Source organism: Papio anubis, chromosome 7, assembly GCF_008728515.1.
Source record: "Papio anubis isolate 15944 chromosome 7, Panubis1.0, whole genome shotgun sequence".
In the NCBI taxonomy this organism is placed as follows: Eukaryota; Metazoa; Chordata; class Mammalia; order Primates; family Cercopithecidae; genus Papio; species Papio anubis.
This window is the reverse complement of record NC_044982.1, coordinates 141,783,319-141,800,275: the sequence shown is the minus strand read 5'-3', so window position 1 is coordinate 141,800,275 and position 16,957 is coordinate 141,783,319. Positions and strand designations below refer to the sequence as shown.

The 16,957-nt window shown below is 41.2% G+C and overlaps 1 long non-coding RNA gene and 1 other non-coding gene across 2 annotated transcripts in view; one reads left to right on the top strand and one right to left on the bottom strand.

The window, feature by feature from the left end:
• LOC103885798 overlaps positions 1-11,354 on the top strand; it is a 39,696-nt gene extending 28,342 nt beyond the window's left edge. Inside the window, exons 4-6 of the long non-coding RNA XR_649083.3 lie at positions 5,957-5,996; positions 9,957-10,050; positions 10,915-11,354. This is a non-coding gene — a long non-coding RNA (uncharacterized LOC103885798). The remainder of the gene's footprint in view (positions 1-5,956; positions 5,997-9,956; positions 10,051-10,914) is intronic.
• Positions 11,355-15,213: 3,859 nt separating this feature from the next.
• Positions 15,214-15,320, bottom strand: LOC116275978. Its single transcript, XR_004185444.1, has one exon. It is a non-coding gene; the product is annotated as a U6 spliceosomal RNA (small nuclear RNA).
• Positions 15,321-16,957: the final 1,637 nt, after the last annotated feature.

Genomic DNA, 16,957 nt, shown 5'->3' with positions numbered 1-16,957 from the left:
CTGAAATAGACCTTGCATTTCGTTTGTTTGTTTGTTAATGAACGTGCTACTATGGCATCATTTTCAGTATGACATTGGCATGTGTCTGTAAATATGTATTAAGATTGTGTTTCTCAGACAAGTGTGCCCATGCATCACTTAGGGAATCTTGTTAAAATTGAAATTCTTATTCAATAGGTCTAGGGTGAGAATCTGGTCTAAGAATCTGGATTGTTTTTTCTCCCTTATCGTTATCTACAAAGGATCTGCATTTCTAACAAGCTCCTGAATTATGTTTGTGCTATCTGTCTACCATCCATGCGCTACAGCTTACGCAGCAAGGCATTAACAGATCCATCCAGACTGATTTCACTTAGAACTGCACCTTAGCCTCAGTATTAATTGAGGAAAAGAATAGGGTCTCAGGAAAAAGAAGGGGTGCTAGAGTCATTAAAAATTTTTATGCTTTGCATAATGGCACCTCTTTTTTTATTTTTTAAAAGAAATAACCCATTGAGAAAACTATAGAACTTTGTCACTGGTTCTTTCCATAGGTTTCATCGATTATTTTCTTCGGCCGTGTGACACCTGTCGTCTACAGTATAAGCTCATGCACTGGCTATTTCTAAAGGCAGATTTAGCGGTTGAGAGCCCATTTCATTAGAGACACATCTCATTAGGATGGTACAGTGGGACAATGCACTGGGCTGGATGTCAGAAGACCTGAGTTCTTGTCTTTATTGCTTTTTGAGTGTGTGACCTTGGGCAGGTCACTTAATCTCATTGAGCCTCAGTCTTGTCCTTAAAGCTAGGCCAATAATCCCTGTCTACCATACAGGGTATTAAGAAGAGCAAATGAGAGGGCTGTGAAAGTACTTTGTAAATTACAAAGTGACTTAGACGTGTAAGTTATTATTGTCCATGTGGTACTGACTGTAGGCCTACATGTAAAAACACATTGGCTTTTGATGCTGTTAACCCTCAACTTTCTTTATCAGTAGAAGGAGCATTAGCAAGAATTAGATGATGAATGAGCCACACGGAGTCTTTCTCTGTCTGGGTTCAAAGAATGAAAGAATCAAAGAATGAAAAGATGGAGTCCAAAGAGTCAGAGAAAGGCAGGGCTTGGTGGCTCATGCCTGTAATCCCAGCACTTTGAAGGAGGCTGAGGCGGGCAGATCATCTGAGGTCAGGAGTTCGAGACCAGCCTGGCCAACATGGCGAAACCCTGTCCCTACTAAAAATGCAAAAAAATGAAAAAAATGGTAGTATGAACCTATAGTCCCAGCTACTCAGGAGGCTGAGGCATAAGAATCGCTTAAACCCAGGAGGTGGAAGTTTCAGTGAACCGAGATTGCACCACTGCACTCCAGCCTGGGTGACAGAGCAAGACTGTCTCAAAAAGAAAAAAAAAAAAAAAGAATCCTAGGGAGAAATGGTCCATTCAAATTTCCTTATTCATGTGTATTATATACTTGACCTTTGTTTCCTTTCCAATTCCTTATCTGGCATTGGAAAACACCAGTGATGTTGATGGGAAGGTCTATGCAACTGCTTGTGAATAAACGCCAGTTTTGAATTAAAAAAATAGAAGAAAAAACCAGGTTTCTCTGATCCTTTCACATAACTCAGTGTAGAGGAGTAGTTAATACCATGTCTTTCCTTCACTCTCTAGAATGCTTGCTGTAGACTGGTAATTTACTCTCATGGTTATTAAGCAAACAAAGAGGCTTGGCTTTCATTACAATAGAGGAAGAAAAATATTAGTTTAGAAAGAAACATATTTGGCCAGGAGCAGTTACTTATGCCTGTAATTCTAGTACTTTGGGAGTCTGAGGTGGGAGGATCACTTAAGCCCAGGAGTTGGTAACCAGCCCGGGCAACATGGTGAAACCCTGTCTCTACAAAATACACAAAAAATTAGCTGGGCATGGCGGTGCACGCCTGTAGTTCCAGCTACTCGGGAGGCTAACGCGGGAGGATCGCTTGAGCCCGGGAGGTTAAGGCTGCAGTGAACTGTGATCATGCCACTGTACTTCAGCCTGGGTGACAGAGTGAGACACTGTCTCAAAAAAACAAAAGGAAAGAAAAAAGCTGATTTAGCTTTTGTGGTTGGATAAAAAGTCTACATGATGAGATAGCTAGTGAGTCCATAAATCACCTCAGGGTGGTAGTCTGCAAATGGGAAATTGAGTTAACTTTCTTGTGGGTATGGCAAATACCTTTTTTTTTTTTTTTCCTGAGACGGGGTCTCCCTCTGTCACCCAGGCTGGAGTGCAGTGGTGTGATCTCGGCTCACTGCAAGCTCCACCTCCCGGATTCACGCCATTCTCCTGCCTCAGCCTCCCGAGTAGCTGGGACTACAGGTGCCCGCCACCACGCCCGGCTAATGTTTTGTATTTTTAGTAGAAACGGGATTTCACCGTGTTAGCCAGGATAGTCTCGATCTCCTGACCACATGATCTCCCCGCCTCAGCCTCCCAAAGTGCTGGGATTACAGGCATGAGCCACTGCGCCCAGTTGCTAATTTTTTATTAGTTAACCTCAGATATTTTCATAAACACGTTTCAGAGTCCCCCAAACTCTGTTTTGGATGGATATAGAAAGTTTTTTGATAATTTTCTTGTAAAAAATTTCCACAATGACAGAAATTCATCTTTACTGTTCAGTTCACCTGGAGCCAGTGAGCCACTACCTGACTTTCCAAATTGAGGTTTTCACACTAAAATAACTTGCTTCTTCTATCTCCGGGGCTGTTTCGTGAGCAGAGCAGTCAGTGTTCTTCAATTTGTGGCTGCCCACATCCTGACCCTAATAATCTTTCTTGTTAGCAGACAGAGATGCCTCTACTGACCTGTGCATACGTTGCAGACAGATACTCTCTGAAATCTACCCTTGGTGGCTGGTGACTTTGCTATCATTGCAGGAAGTGTGATGGGTGCTATGTGTATTTTGTGATAAGAACTACTTGTTAAGCTTTGAGTGAAAGCCAGAGCCTCAGACACCATTCCACTGAGAAAACTTAAGACATCTAATATAACATATTAGGCATGTGATACGGTTATTTACCTGTCTTTTCCAGAGTATTGAATCTGGAACATGTATGTAGGAATTTCCTTACTAGTTTTGGTTTTAATAAGCACTTTTTTTTTTTTTTTTTTTTTTAGAGGTAGGGTCTTACTTTGTTGCTCAGGTTGGAGTGCAGCAGTGTAATCATGGCTCACTGCAGCCTCAAATTCCTGGGCTCAAGTGATCCTCCCACCTCAGCCTCCTAAGTAGCTAGGACTGCAGGCATGTGTCACCACATCTGGCTTTTTTCTTTTCTTTTTTCTTTTTTTTTTTTTTGTAGAGACTTGATATGTTCCCTAGGCTAGTCTCTAACTCCTGGCCTCAAGCAATCTTTCAGCTTTGGCTTCCCCAGGTATTGGGATTACAGGTGTGAGCCATTGTGCCCAGCCTTAATAAGCACTTTGACTCTTTGGGGAAAACCAAGGTAAAAGCATGAGAACCCCAGGATAATTTCCTATTGAATTTCTAGAACATAAGTACCCTAATTATGGTGTTATTTTCATCTAATCTAATTTATCCCTGGGAACGTTGCCTGAGTATGACCGGCTATTCTTAAGGAAGCCTAACTTTCTAGTACAGTGTATTTCAGAAGCCACCATCATAAGGATGTTAGAGAACCCCTTCAGTATCCTTGGCCTGCCATTCAGTCCTAATTTTAGAGGGAGGCTGGGGAGTGCTAGTCTGTTTGGTCGCTCAGGGATCTCTGAAATGTTCAGAGTAGACCCAGAGGACTGGTCTTTGGCTAAGAGGTTCTCTTTGGTCTTGTGTTAGCTATTAAAGAGAATTCCAGGGGAACAGTATATCCGGTACTCTAGGTTACCCAAGCATTTTTTCCTTTAAAGAATTCCAGAGCATTCAGTTTGGCTCAGAATATTTGGAGCTTAACTGAAGCAAAAGCAGACCTTTCCTGGGGTAGCTGTGGGCTAGAATAGTTTTACCCCATCTCCCCCTCTGTCATCCTACAGTTTCCTGAAGATTCATCGAGGTTCAATGTGGGTTACCCAAGGACTTATGTACATTCCAAGGATGCCGAAAGATGCACAGCAGTGCTTATCTTTAATTCTACTAGATAAATTTTACTCATGCCGTGGCTCATGCCTGTAATCCCAGCACTTTGGGAGGCCAAGGTGGGCTGATTACCTGAGGTCAGGAGTTCGAGACCAGTCTGGCTAACATGGCGAAACCCCGTCTCTACTAAAAATACAAAAAATTAGCCAGGCATGGTGGCACGTGCCTGTAATCCCAGCTACTGGGGAGGCTGAGACAGGAGAATTGCTTGAACCTGGGAGGCAGAGGTTGCAGTGAGCCCAGATCGCGCCTCAAAAAAAAATTTTTTTTTTTGCTCTACCCAAATGAACAGAATAAACAAGCATCACTCTGCACCATTTGTGGGGGGTCAACATTCCCATTGCCTAAAATAAAAGTGCATTCTTGCTTGATATGCTGACACTAGGTGGGATAAGACAAGGCTTAGATATGCTGGTAAGGGATACTTCAAGAAAACATACTGAAATAATATCTTTTAAAGTTTATAAAATAAAGTTTGTCCATTTTTTTTCTGTTCTTGTATTTATTGAGCTCAATCCCAGTTTATTTTCAGAAGTCATCTCAGACATAGTAGTGGGTGCCAGAGCATTCCTACCAACCAGGAATACTATGTATATATGGGTGTATTTATCTCCTCCCTTACCCACTGTACCTTAGAACCAACCAAGAATTTCAGCATAATAAACCAATCCTTATCACACTGTCCTTGCAGATTGACTTCAGCCTTTAAACTGGCTGTACTTTGAGCCCCTACCTTGTCAAAACAGATCTACCTAGAAGTGGAAGAGTCCAAATTCAGGATAAAAAGTTGGCCAATGGTAAAGGAATATAGTAACTTCCAAATCCCACTTCACATTTGCATCCCATTATAATAAAATGGTTCTTTTTTGACACAGCCCCTCTGACGTTTTGACATATTCATCTTTGGGTAGAGTCCTCTGTTTCTGTTATTCCTAGAATAATCTTCATTTTTGTCAAGTAATGGACCCTGAATTCTACTACTTTTTCCCAGTTTTCCCTGTGTAGGGTATTGCAGGGTTTTCTAGCTGAGTTGTTTGTTGACTCTTAACAGTTGTCAGAAAATGTGCAATAAAAATAATTTCTAACACTAACAATAGCAAGGCACAGAATCTCTTGGAAGCTACAATCAATGCAGCATCAACCCTGTCCTCCAGCAGCTGAGATGCTGGGGACTGAATTTCTCTGAATAAGCTTGTCATCCATCAGCATCTGTGTCATTATAAGAATAAACATCTCTCTGGAGTAGAAGAATGGGCAGGAAATGAATAACAGTACTCTTCTGTAAGTAGTCTACCCACAGAAGCATATAAAGGTGCATCTATACCAGCCTGTGTTAAGAGTAAAATATGGAGGAGAACGGCTTAATCCCCTCCAATGTGGCATAGAAACCACACAGGACTGTTTTGATGTGAAGACAGATCTCAGGGTTTCCTTCTGCCCTGATATTTCTGAAGCCTGTGTTGTTAAAATTAGTTTTCTTAGTCTGTTTTTCACTATTGCTATTGTCTCATTAAAGTAGCTTGTTTGTAAGAGTCTTGCAGAGTCCACAAAAAGCCTAAAACTGCTTTAGCACAAATATAGAAGTCACAGTAAAATCTAGAAAACTACCTGGTGTTTTCTGATTTCTTAAGCTGTAATTATTAGTAACAAAGGATTTATGGGATTCCAGAGGATGGAATCTCACAAATGCCAAACCAACTGTTTGATTTCACAGACAAGATTGATGGCAGCTGGGAAGTTAAATTTTAATTATAGTGAGTAGTTTTATTCTTCCATATTTTAGCAAAGCTTCTATAAAAAAGCTTACTAATTTGAATTTTAATTCTTTTCCTTGTTTCAGCCCCTGCTGAAGGTGATAATGAGCACTAAAATTTTCACAAGTAAGTAGAGGGCAAAGAGAAAGAAAAAAAGGAAATTGCCACAGCCCTGATTGCCAGCCCTTTAGAACTGATAATATATTCCTTTCCTAGTCAATCCATTCTGTCCCAGAGAATTGGGGATTCTATTGGCTCCAAAAGCATCACATGATAATTTTCAAATGTATAGTGTAAGAAAAGGTCAGTTTCCCTAGACTGCCAATAAAGGACAGAATTGCTATTCTTTTCTCTGATCATTTCCCATCCCTTAATCTGTGTTTTTCTTAAGTATTTTGCATACAGTTAAGAGGATAGAGAGGCTTTTGGTGAGAAGAACAAAATTTCTCACTTATATTTTCTCTTTTTCAGGTAAGAACAGAAGTCATCACAACCTTTGTTCTCTGTAGATCCACCAATCTGTACTCCATCCGGAGCATGTTAGAAGACTTCAGTGAACACAGGACCAAACTCCCTACTTCTCTTTTCTCCTTTTAAACCTCTGTAGGAATACAGACAATTTTAGAAATGAGAATATTTAGTTATGGAAAAAGTGAAGACCTTGGTGGGAAGTTTGTTTCTATAGAATGAAAAGCATGAATACTAAATTTATAAAACTTAGTAGGAATCAGAGCCAGACGCGGTGGCTCATGCCTGTAATCCCAGCACTTTGGGAGGCTGAGATGGGTGGATCACCTGAGGTTGGGAGCTCGAGACCAGCCTGACCAATATGAAGAAACCCCACCTCTACTAAAAATACAAAATTAGCTGGGCGTGGTGGCGCATGCCTGCAATCCCAGCTACTAGGGAGGCAGAGGCAAGAGAATGGCTTGAACCCAAGTGGCGGAGGTTGTGGTAAGCTGAGACTGCGTCCGTGCACTCCACCGTGGGCAACAAGAACAAAACTCCATCTCAAAAAAAAAAAAAAAAAAATTAGTAGGAACCAGGGAAATAGAAATAGGAACAGTGTGAATTCCCTATAAACTTCCTAATCAGATGACTATAGGATTTGTAATGGAAAAGTGGAACAAAAGGATGTTTCTTAAGAATACGTGTTATTCTTCACTGAAAGTTTTTGTTTGTTTTTTGTTTTTTGTTTTTGAGACAGGGTCTCACTCTGTCACCCAGGATGGAATGCAGTGGCGTAATCTCAGTTCACTGCAACCTCCACCTCCCGAGTTCAAGCAATTCTCCCACCTCAGCCTCCCTAGTAGCTTGGACCACAGGCGTGTGCCACCACGCCCAGCTAACATTTTTGTATTTTTAGTAGAGATGGGTTTTCACCACGTTGGCCAGGCTGGTCTCAAACTCCTGACCTCAGGTGACCCGCCTGCCTCTGCCTCACAAAGTGCTGGGATTAAAGGGGTGAGCCTCTGTGCCTGGCCGATTGGAAGTTTTAAATTATGGACTTTTAAGTTATGGAAGATTGACAATCAGAAGACAAACAAGTAAGGAAGAGATAGGAGTTAGATGTTCAGGAGGAATACATTAAAACAACAGGTCTGGACTTTTGCTATCTCGTGATAGGCTTTGGCTTAGATTTGCAAAGCTAACATTCCAAAAGTTGCTTCATTTCCAAATAGGTATTACTTAACCTACCACTGGATGCCATTCTCACAGATAATGGTTAACTAGATCAAAGATTGGCATGCTTTTGATTTTCTTTTTCAAATAATATTCTGCTAAAGAAGCTAAACATAATTCCTAGAATTATCTCTAAATTAAAAGAATTATACACATTAGAAGAGGTTTCAAAGAATATATACTTAGTTATAATTAATTATACCCTATACTTATTCTCAAATACTATAATTATTGCTTATTCTAGTGTTATCCTGCTTACTTCATTTTGTCTAAAAATTCTTTTAGATGGAGTCTTGCTCTGTCTCCCAGGCTGGAGTGCAGTGGTGCAATCCTGGCTCACTGCAACCTCCACCTCCCAGGTTCAAGTGATTCTCTTACCTCAGCCTCCTGAGTAGCTGGGATTACAGGTGCACACCACTATGCCCAGCTAATTTTTGTATTTTTAGTAGAGATGTGGTTTTGCTATGTTGGCCAGGCTGGTTTCGAACTCCTGACCTCAGGTGACTCACCTGCCTAGGCCTCCCAAAGTGCTGAGATTACAAGCGTGAGCCACTGTGCCCAGCCCATTTTATCCAAATCTTCAGGAGAGCAAAATTTTCCAATTTAACCAGGACTATTCATGAATTTGGTCTTCTAAGGACCCAAGCCAGAGTTCTGGGCTCTTCAACAGCTTTGTCAGGTATCAAAACCTCTCTTTTCAGCCTAGCGTTAACACATTATACTTTAACAGTGCTAGACTGGTACTGCTAAGCTTGAGTAAGCTTTAGGGAACCTTCTCAGTGCACCTGATTATGTCCCTGAGTCTCAGAGATTTTTTGCTTCCTGAGCTGAAGAAGAAATAGAAGAACACTCCTTCCTGACTACCTTGATGGTTAATTTTATGTGTCAACTTGGCTAGGCTAAGGTGCATGGTCGTTTGGTCAAACACCAGTCTAGATGTTGCTGTGAAGGTACTTTTAAAATGTGAGTAGCATTTAAATCAGTAGACTTTGAATGAAGCAGATCATCCTCCATAATGTGAGCAGATCTCATTCAATCCATTGAAGGCCTTAGGAGCAAAGAGTGAGGTTTCCTGAAGAAGAAATTCTCTTCAAGACTACAACATAGAAACCCTGCCAGAGTTGCTGAGTGCGGTGGCTCACACCTGTAATCCCAGCACTTTGGGAGGCCAAGGTGGGCGGATCACCTGAGGTCAGGAGTTTGAGACCAGCCTGGCCAACATCGTGAAATCCCATCTCTATCAAAAATAAAGAATTATCCAGGTGTGGTGGCGGACCCCTGTAATCCCAGCTACTCGGGAGACTGAGGTGGGAGAATTGCTTGAATTAGGGTGGTAGAAGTTGCAGTGAGCCGAGATCATGCCACTGCCCTTCAGCCTGGGCGACAGAGTGAGACCTACCTACCCACCCTACCCCCGCCAAAAACAAAACAAAAAAAAGAAACCCTGCCAGAGTTTTTAGCCTGCCCAGTCTGCCCAGTCTGCCCTATAGACTTTGGACTCAAGCCTGCAGCCTCAACTCTTACCTGAATTTTCAGTCTGCTGACCTGCTCTGCAAATTTTAGACTTGCCAGCTCCCAGAATTACACGGGTCACTTCCTGAAAATCTCTCTCTCTCTGTCTCTGTCTCTCTCTCTCTCTCTCTCCCTCTCTCTCTCTCTCTCTCTCTATATATATATATACACACACACACACACATACAATGTGTGTATATATACACACACATACATACAATGTGTAGGTAGATGGATAGATCTCCTATTGGTTCTGTTATTCTGGAGAACTGTGACTAATACAACTTTTCTAATAAGAAAGTTATTCCTCTATCTCTACTTCCCGCATTTCTTCTATTTGGAACTAGCATTTGTAATTTGCATCCAATACTTGCATTTATTTACAAGCATTTCTTCATGGGCTCATGAAGCTCTGATATATTTCTATTGTGCTGCTTCATATTTTTATTAAAGAACCTTATCATCCATTTATCTTCTTAAAAAGAGGACATTTCAAAATTACATTTAATAGAAAGTAATGTTATAGCAGAAATACAAAGTGATATCTCCATACTTTGTTACAAATTTTTTCAGATGGAGCTCTTAAAAACATCTTAAGTCTTGAGTGTATTTACTGGATAACATTCATTTCCTTTTTTTTTTTGAATATAGTTAACTATATTTAGTGGATTATGGGTGGAGAAGAAGGATATTTGAATATTTAAGACACAAAAGACAAGATTGATACCAAGACTGACAACACAGAACAAATGCCAGTTTACAAGAGAGAGGCAGAGATGTTAATAGTGATAAATTAAGAATCCTTTGGAACTTTTTCATAACAGGCTGGTAGTATATAGAACACATGACTACCTTAAGTTCCTTTCTCCTAATCTCTCTTGTTGCCTGCAGCCTCAAAAGTGTCCCACTGGGAGAGTGACTTTTCCGAGACTGTCATGAGTTTCTTTGTCGCTGGGACTTGTGTCTCCTAATGCTTGTGTGGCAGGTAGGTGCTTCTTTGAGTCTTGGTGATAGAAACACATAGAAATATGATTTAGTCCTTAAGGAACAAAAAGGAACCCATCCAGTTTTCAAGAGGGAGAAAAAGTTCAAAAGAATCAGAAACTTTTTTTTTTTTTTTTTTTAAGTACCCAAAGCAAAGCTTACTCAGGCTTTTCAGAGTGGTAAAAAAAAAAAAAAAAAAAAGATAGAAAAGTAGACAACACGCTTCCTATCTTCAAAGAAATTCCAGAGGGGTTCATTTTAAAAAGGAGAAGACACATGCTACTATTTAAAGAAGTCCCAGAAGGACTTAAACTTGAAATTCCCGCTGTGGCAGCAGCTTTCCTCGTTACCTTCATTCTTAGGCATCTTCTATGTCCCCAGAGGAGTTGAAGCCAACTCTGTTTTTCTACTCAGTACAGTGTCCAGCAGCAACTATGACAACTATGTGTGCTGCAAAGAATTTTTGCAGAGGTGGGTGTCTCCAGGGCCACAGAGTTCCCTGTCAGCACTTTATGGGGGAAGTTATTCTCTACACTTGAAAGTAGAGAAGAAAAGAAACACGTGTGAAAGTATTTGGAAGTGCGTAAGTGGTGTGTGTAAAGGGGAATGTCATGTTCAGCCTTGTGTTTTTCCTTCCTTCCTACTGGAACTCGTTTGAGTCTTTGTTACCCAGTTAGTAGAAATTGTAGAACTGAGTAGAAGTTTTCTTGTTTGTCGAAAGAGCATTACCACTAGTGATTGAAAGGTTGGCATTTCCAGAGAGAAAGGTGGCAGCAGCCCTTTTGCAACTTTTAAACAGTGATGAGAATTCTGGCCCTTTGTCTTTAAGCATTATATTAAGCAGACTTTGACATCTTTCTTTCAGCATTTCATTCAACATTACTAACCCCTTTTCCTCCTCTCGTCCCTGGGAAAACATGGACTACCATGCAAAAGCTGCTACCAAATGCTGTGGCATCTTCAATCACAGTTCCTGCCCACCACAAGGGGGCCAAATCCCTGAGCCACACCTCTGAATTGATAGATCTTCTATAGAAGCATAGATTGGGCATCCTTTGCTTGTCTCCAGCTTCTCTGCATTGCACTGTTTTGCTACATACTGTGAAAATGACTCAACCTCTTGCACCCTCAAGTTCCTGGCTTTGAGCAGCTACCTTTCCTAAGTGAAAAGTGAGCATCTGAAAAGCGATCGCTTGCTTTAGAACTATGTAAAAGATGGGTTTCCCTGTGAAGAATGACTCCAAAACATGAGAGATGGTCCATCTGAATAAATCCTTCAGTGAAATAAAGACCATGATAGACATTGCTGATGCTGGTATACTTTGGACAAATGAATCTGGGGAACAGAAGAAACTACACGGTGCCGGGCGCGGTGGCTCACACCTGTAATCCCAGCACTTTGGGAGGCCGAAGCAGGTGGATCACTTGAGACCAGGAGTTCGAGATCAGCCTGGCCAACATGGTGAAACCCTGTCTGCACTAAAAATGCAAAAAATGAGCCGGGCGTGGTGGCGTGTGCCTGTAGTCCTGGCTGCTCAGGAGGCGGAGGCACAAGAATCGCTTGAACCCAGGAGGTGGAGGCTGCAGTGAGCCAAAATCATGCCACTGCACTCTAGCCTAGGGTGACAGAGTGAGACTCTATGTCAAAAAACAAACAAACAAAACAAAAGAAGAAACTACACGGAGACTAGGAGTCTTTTTTAGGAGAAAGGAAATTTAGTTTACCTGTAACTAGAAATGGAGCTTAGAATTGTATTTATGGGCTAAGAGAGTGACATGTACCCAGGTACAGGAGAAACTTCAGAGCCTTGCAGACCTTTGGCCATACATACAAGCAGGTGTTCTCTCTTACAAGAGCCCCTTTCAAATCCTAGGCACATTTTAGTCATACAACTGCAAACTCAAAATTAATCTGCCTTAGTTCTAGTGGTGGTCAGGGCTGGTGGTCAAGTGGTGGATGAAGACTGCAATTTTAAATGAAATGGTTAGGGAAGGACTCACATTTAAGCAAAGACCTGAAGGAGGCAGGGGAACAACTCATGGAGATAGCTGGGGACAAGGCTTCCAGAAGAAAAGCAAGAGCAAAGGTCCGACAGTGAAAGTCTGTCTGGGATGTTCTGGGGCCAGCGAGGAGGCCTGTGAGACTGGAGTGAAGTGAGGAAGGGAGGTGGAGGAGCTGGAGCTGGGGTGGCAGTGGGGCCCAGGTGGTGTGGAACTTCTGTAAGCAAATGGGCTTCCCCTGAGTGAGTTGGGAGGGAGAGGAGTGACATGACCTGACTTTTGTTTTAACGGGATCATTCTTGCTGCTGATGAGAACAGACTAAAAGGGAACAAGGGTAGAAGCAAAGAGATCAGGAGGAGGTGTTTTCAGTAATCCAGGGGAGAGATGACAGTAGCTGGGACCAGGATGGGAAGAACTGAGGTGGCAAGAAGTGGTAGGACTCTGAATATATTTCAAAGGTAGATGGATCTGCTGGTGGATTAGATATGAAGTGTGAGAGAAAGAGAGGAGTCACAGATGAGTCCAAGGTTGTCAGCCTGAGCCATTGGAGGGATGGAATTACCTTAACTAAACAGAGGAAGACTCAGGGAGAGGCAGGTGTTGGGAGAAACATCAGAAGTTCAGTTTGGGATGTGCCTAGCAGAGACATTGAATAGGCAGTTGAATACATGAGTGCAGACAAGTCAGGACTGGAGTTACAAGTTTGGGAGTCATATACATGGAAATGAAAGCCATAAGACTGAATGAGACTCCCAAGAAAGAAAATATAGACAGAATCTAAGAGAAAGAGCCAAAGACTGAGCCCTGGAGCACTCCAATGGTTAAAGTCAGTAGGAACCAGCCAAGGAGATGGAGAAATAGCAGCCATTGAGGAAAGAGGAAAGCCAGGAGAGAGGAGTATTATGAAAACAAGAGGAATGTCAGGCGCGGTGGCTCTTGCCTGTAATCCCAGCACTTTGGGAGGCTGAGGCAGGCGGATCACCTGAGGTCAGGAGTTTGAGACCAGCCTGACCAACATGGAGAAACCCCATCTCTAGCAAAAATACAAAATTAACGGGGCGTGGTGGTGCATGTCTGTGATCCCAGCTACTTGGGAGGCTGAGGCAGGAGAATCACTTGAACCCGGGAGGCAGAGGTTGCAGTGAGCCGAGATCACGCCATTGCACTCCAGCCTGGGTAACAAGAGTAAGACTCCGTCTCAAAAAAAAAGAAAGAAAACCAGAGGAAGAAAATGTTTTATGGGGGAAAAAAGGAGTCCACTGTTGAATATTGCTGATCAGTGAAGTAATAATGAGGGATATTTGCCTGGGATTTTGCAATGTAGGAAACATTAGTAATTGTAACAAGGGCAGTTTATTTAGAGAGGTGGAGGTAGAAGCCTGAATGAGTAGGTTCAGGAGAGAACGGGATGAGAGAACTGCAGACAGGGAGGATAGATGACTATTGTGAAGAGTTCTTCTGCAGAGAGTGCAGGAATAGAGCAGTAGCTAGAGGTGAAAGTGAAGTCAAGAGAGGGTTTTTTTTCCCCTTTTTAAAGTGGGTGCAATAATACTGCATTTGCACAGTAATGGAAATGTCTAATAGAAAAAGTGTTGATGCATCAGAGAAGCAGAGAATAGCTGGAGAAATTCTTTTCTCAGCATGTCTCACAGAACTGAAGACATTCTAACCTATGCCAAAGTTTGTTCCTATCCTGTGTACAATGAAATGCCAGCAATTCTGGTTAAGGAAATAGTTTCTGCAGGGGCAGAAGTGGAAAGAGTTTCCGAGGTCCTTTGGAAAGCCAGGTCCCTGTATCTTGGAGTCTGAGGGCAGGGTGTGTGTGGATGAAAGTGCTAACCCAAGGGCCTCAGCTTTGACTCGAAGATAAATTCTTCTGGGCATTCGCACGAAACCCACTCAAGCAACCTTTCTGTACAATATAGCTTATAAAAAGACTTCGCTAAAACAGATTTTTACCATTTGTGATTATTGGAAGAGACAATCCATTCCACTGAGAGACTTTGTGGAGATGGGCAGAAGAGGGGATCAGATTTCCATACTGAGACGTCAGTCTGGCTGCTGAGGACTGAGGAAGCTGTGTCAATAGTTCAGGTGAGAGATGTTGGTAGCTTGGACTAGAATGGAGGTAGTGAGGATGAATTTGATTAATTTGTTCTAAGCTAAAGGTATACATTTGGCAGATTTCCTATAGATCATAATGAAATCATGGGTAGTAAAGTGAGGGAAGGATCTAGTGAAGAATGAGAAAGACATGGGGCCTTGAAAAGAGCTCTAAGGAAGCCTAAGACTTTCGAGTCCTTTAGACTCCAGGGCTTGGTAAACTTATCCAGTAAAGGATCGGATAGTAAATATTTCAGGCTTTGTAGCCAAGAATCAAAATCAAGATATTATATGGGTACTTATATAACAAAGAGGAAAGAGAAGCCATAAAGCTTTTATTGACAAAATTCAAAATATAATAAAAATTGAGGACACCCTTTTTATAATATAGTTCTACCAATGAGAAAAATGAAATTTTCTTTTAAGGGAATGATAGTTTTGCTTAATTGGTGTTCAGAGTTAGTCTTCCCTATTATCAAAATAAATTGCAAATGTTCGTCTATTAATGTGATGAGGTTTTACATCTTTATATATTTCAAATGTCTTTTTACACAGACACATAATGCCAAATGCTGATATCAATTCAGGAACATATAATTTAAACTGAACATATTCATTGCTTGGAAAGGTATTCATAGAATTCTATTAGATTCTTCTTTTGACAGACTTTTAGCATGTCATTGCCAATAAATCACTTTCTTTTTTTTTGTTTTTGTGTTTGAGCTAGAGTCTCGCTTTGTCACCCAGGCTGGAGTGCAGTGGTGCAATCTCGGCTCACTGCAACCTCTGCCTCCCAGGTTCTAGCGATTCTCCTGCCTCAGCCTCCCAAGTAGCTGGGACTACAGACACGCGCCACCATGCCTAGCTAATTTTTGTAATTTTTAGTAGAGATGATGTTTCACCGTATTGGCCAGGATGGTCTCAAACTCCTGACCTCATGATCCGCCCGCCTCAGACTCCCAAAGTGTTGGGATGAGAGGCGTGAGCCACCACGCCCAGCCTACACTTTCTTTTTTTAATTTTAAAACCATTTTTTAATTATTTAAAAATTTTTAAATTAAAAATATGGAAGCTTTCATGAATTTGCATGTCATCCTTGCACAGGAGCCATGCTAATCTTCTCTGTATCGTTCCAATTTTTATACATGTGCTGCCAAAGCAAGCACCGATAAATCACTTTCCTAAACCGCACAGTTAAATGTACTTTGAAATTACCTTTGTTCTTGCATTGAGTTCGGAAAAACTCTGCTGGAATGGTCATTTAAGCTCAGAAAATATATCTGTTGCAAATGGAGAATGGAGATCTTGCTTTTTGTTTTCAGTTTTGACAGCATGGGAAGTACATAAAGTAATTTCATATTACTTGTGATTGAGACATGAGTCATCTAAATGACTTTACCATAAGTTTTGAATATTAGCACTGTTTTGTCTCATAATTTTAGGTTGAATTTATTAAGAAACATTATCAAGTCTGTAGCAAAAGCTAATTCCAAAGTAATTAACAGTGGTTGCGGGCAGTTCTTCTATTTGAAAAAAACTTCAAACCTAGCCCCAAGCTCAAAAGATTGCAAAAAAATCTTACCATTGCTGAACCATTGACTGCTGTGTAGGGGGGCAAGTCAGGATATTCACACAATTCTTCAGTTCCCACTAAAGACTCAATATTGATTCCTTGAACAATCCACAACTGAGCAGAATCAGTAACCCATGTTGATTCACCAAGACCCAAGGAAAATCACTCCACATCATTTGTGTTAATTGATTATTGTCACTCCCATTGTCCTCAACTCGGACAGCAACCCTCCATGGCAAAGGCTAATACTAATTTTAAGCAGTTTGTTTCTTCTGGACACATTTCTTCAGCAACCAAACGTGATTTAATTAACTAGCCATTAGTAAATGGATTTCCTTGATTGGTTAACAAATGAGCCAGTTGGGGTACTTATCTGCAAAAAGGTTGAAGACTTTTTTTTTCATTTTTTTATTTTTGTGAAGACATTTTGCTGACATGAGATATTTCATTTTAAATTTTCTATTTTTTCCTGACTCTTGCTTTCCTGTGAGTTGGAAATCTTGTGATGAGTACTTCTGGTAATGTCAGCATATATTCTTTCAGCACAACTATAATGTCGTTGTACAATGTTTTGCCGTCTAATTTAATCAGAATGATCCACACTCCACTGTGCCTTGAAAGTATGACAGTGACATTTACTTTTCTTTTCTGTTTTGACATGATGGGTATAGACTGGTAATAAAAAAATAAAACATCATAGGTACAGTGACACATGAGACACTTGAAACACTGCCAAGTGATAACTGTGTCACTGTGATGTGTGGCGTGCCAAGTCACATTGCGAAGCAGTGACAGCACCCTATAGTGTCTCTATCACAACTACTCAATCTGCCATTGGAACACAAAAGTAGCCATGGACAATGTGCAAATGAATAAATGTGGCTGTGTTCCAAAAAAACATTATTTATGGACACTGAAATTTGAAATTCATGTCATTTTCATGCATCATGAAATATTATTTTTCTTTTCCTTTGTTTCAACTATTAGAATATGTAAAAAAAAAATTTAGCTTGAAGGACCTGTTAAAAACAGATGGCAGGCCATAATTTGGTAAATGGAAGATTGTTTCAAGATGAAGCCTAGAAAATAGCCACTGGGCCAGGCATGGTGGCTCATGCCTGTAATCCCAGCACTTTGGGAGACTAAGGCAGCAAAATTGCTTGAACCCAGGGGGCGGAGGTGGCAGTGAGCCGGGATCAAGCCACTGCACTCTTCTCAAAAAAAAAAAAA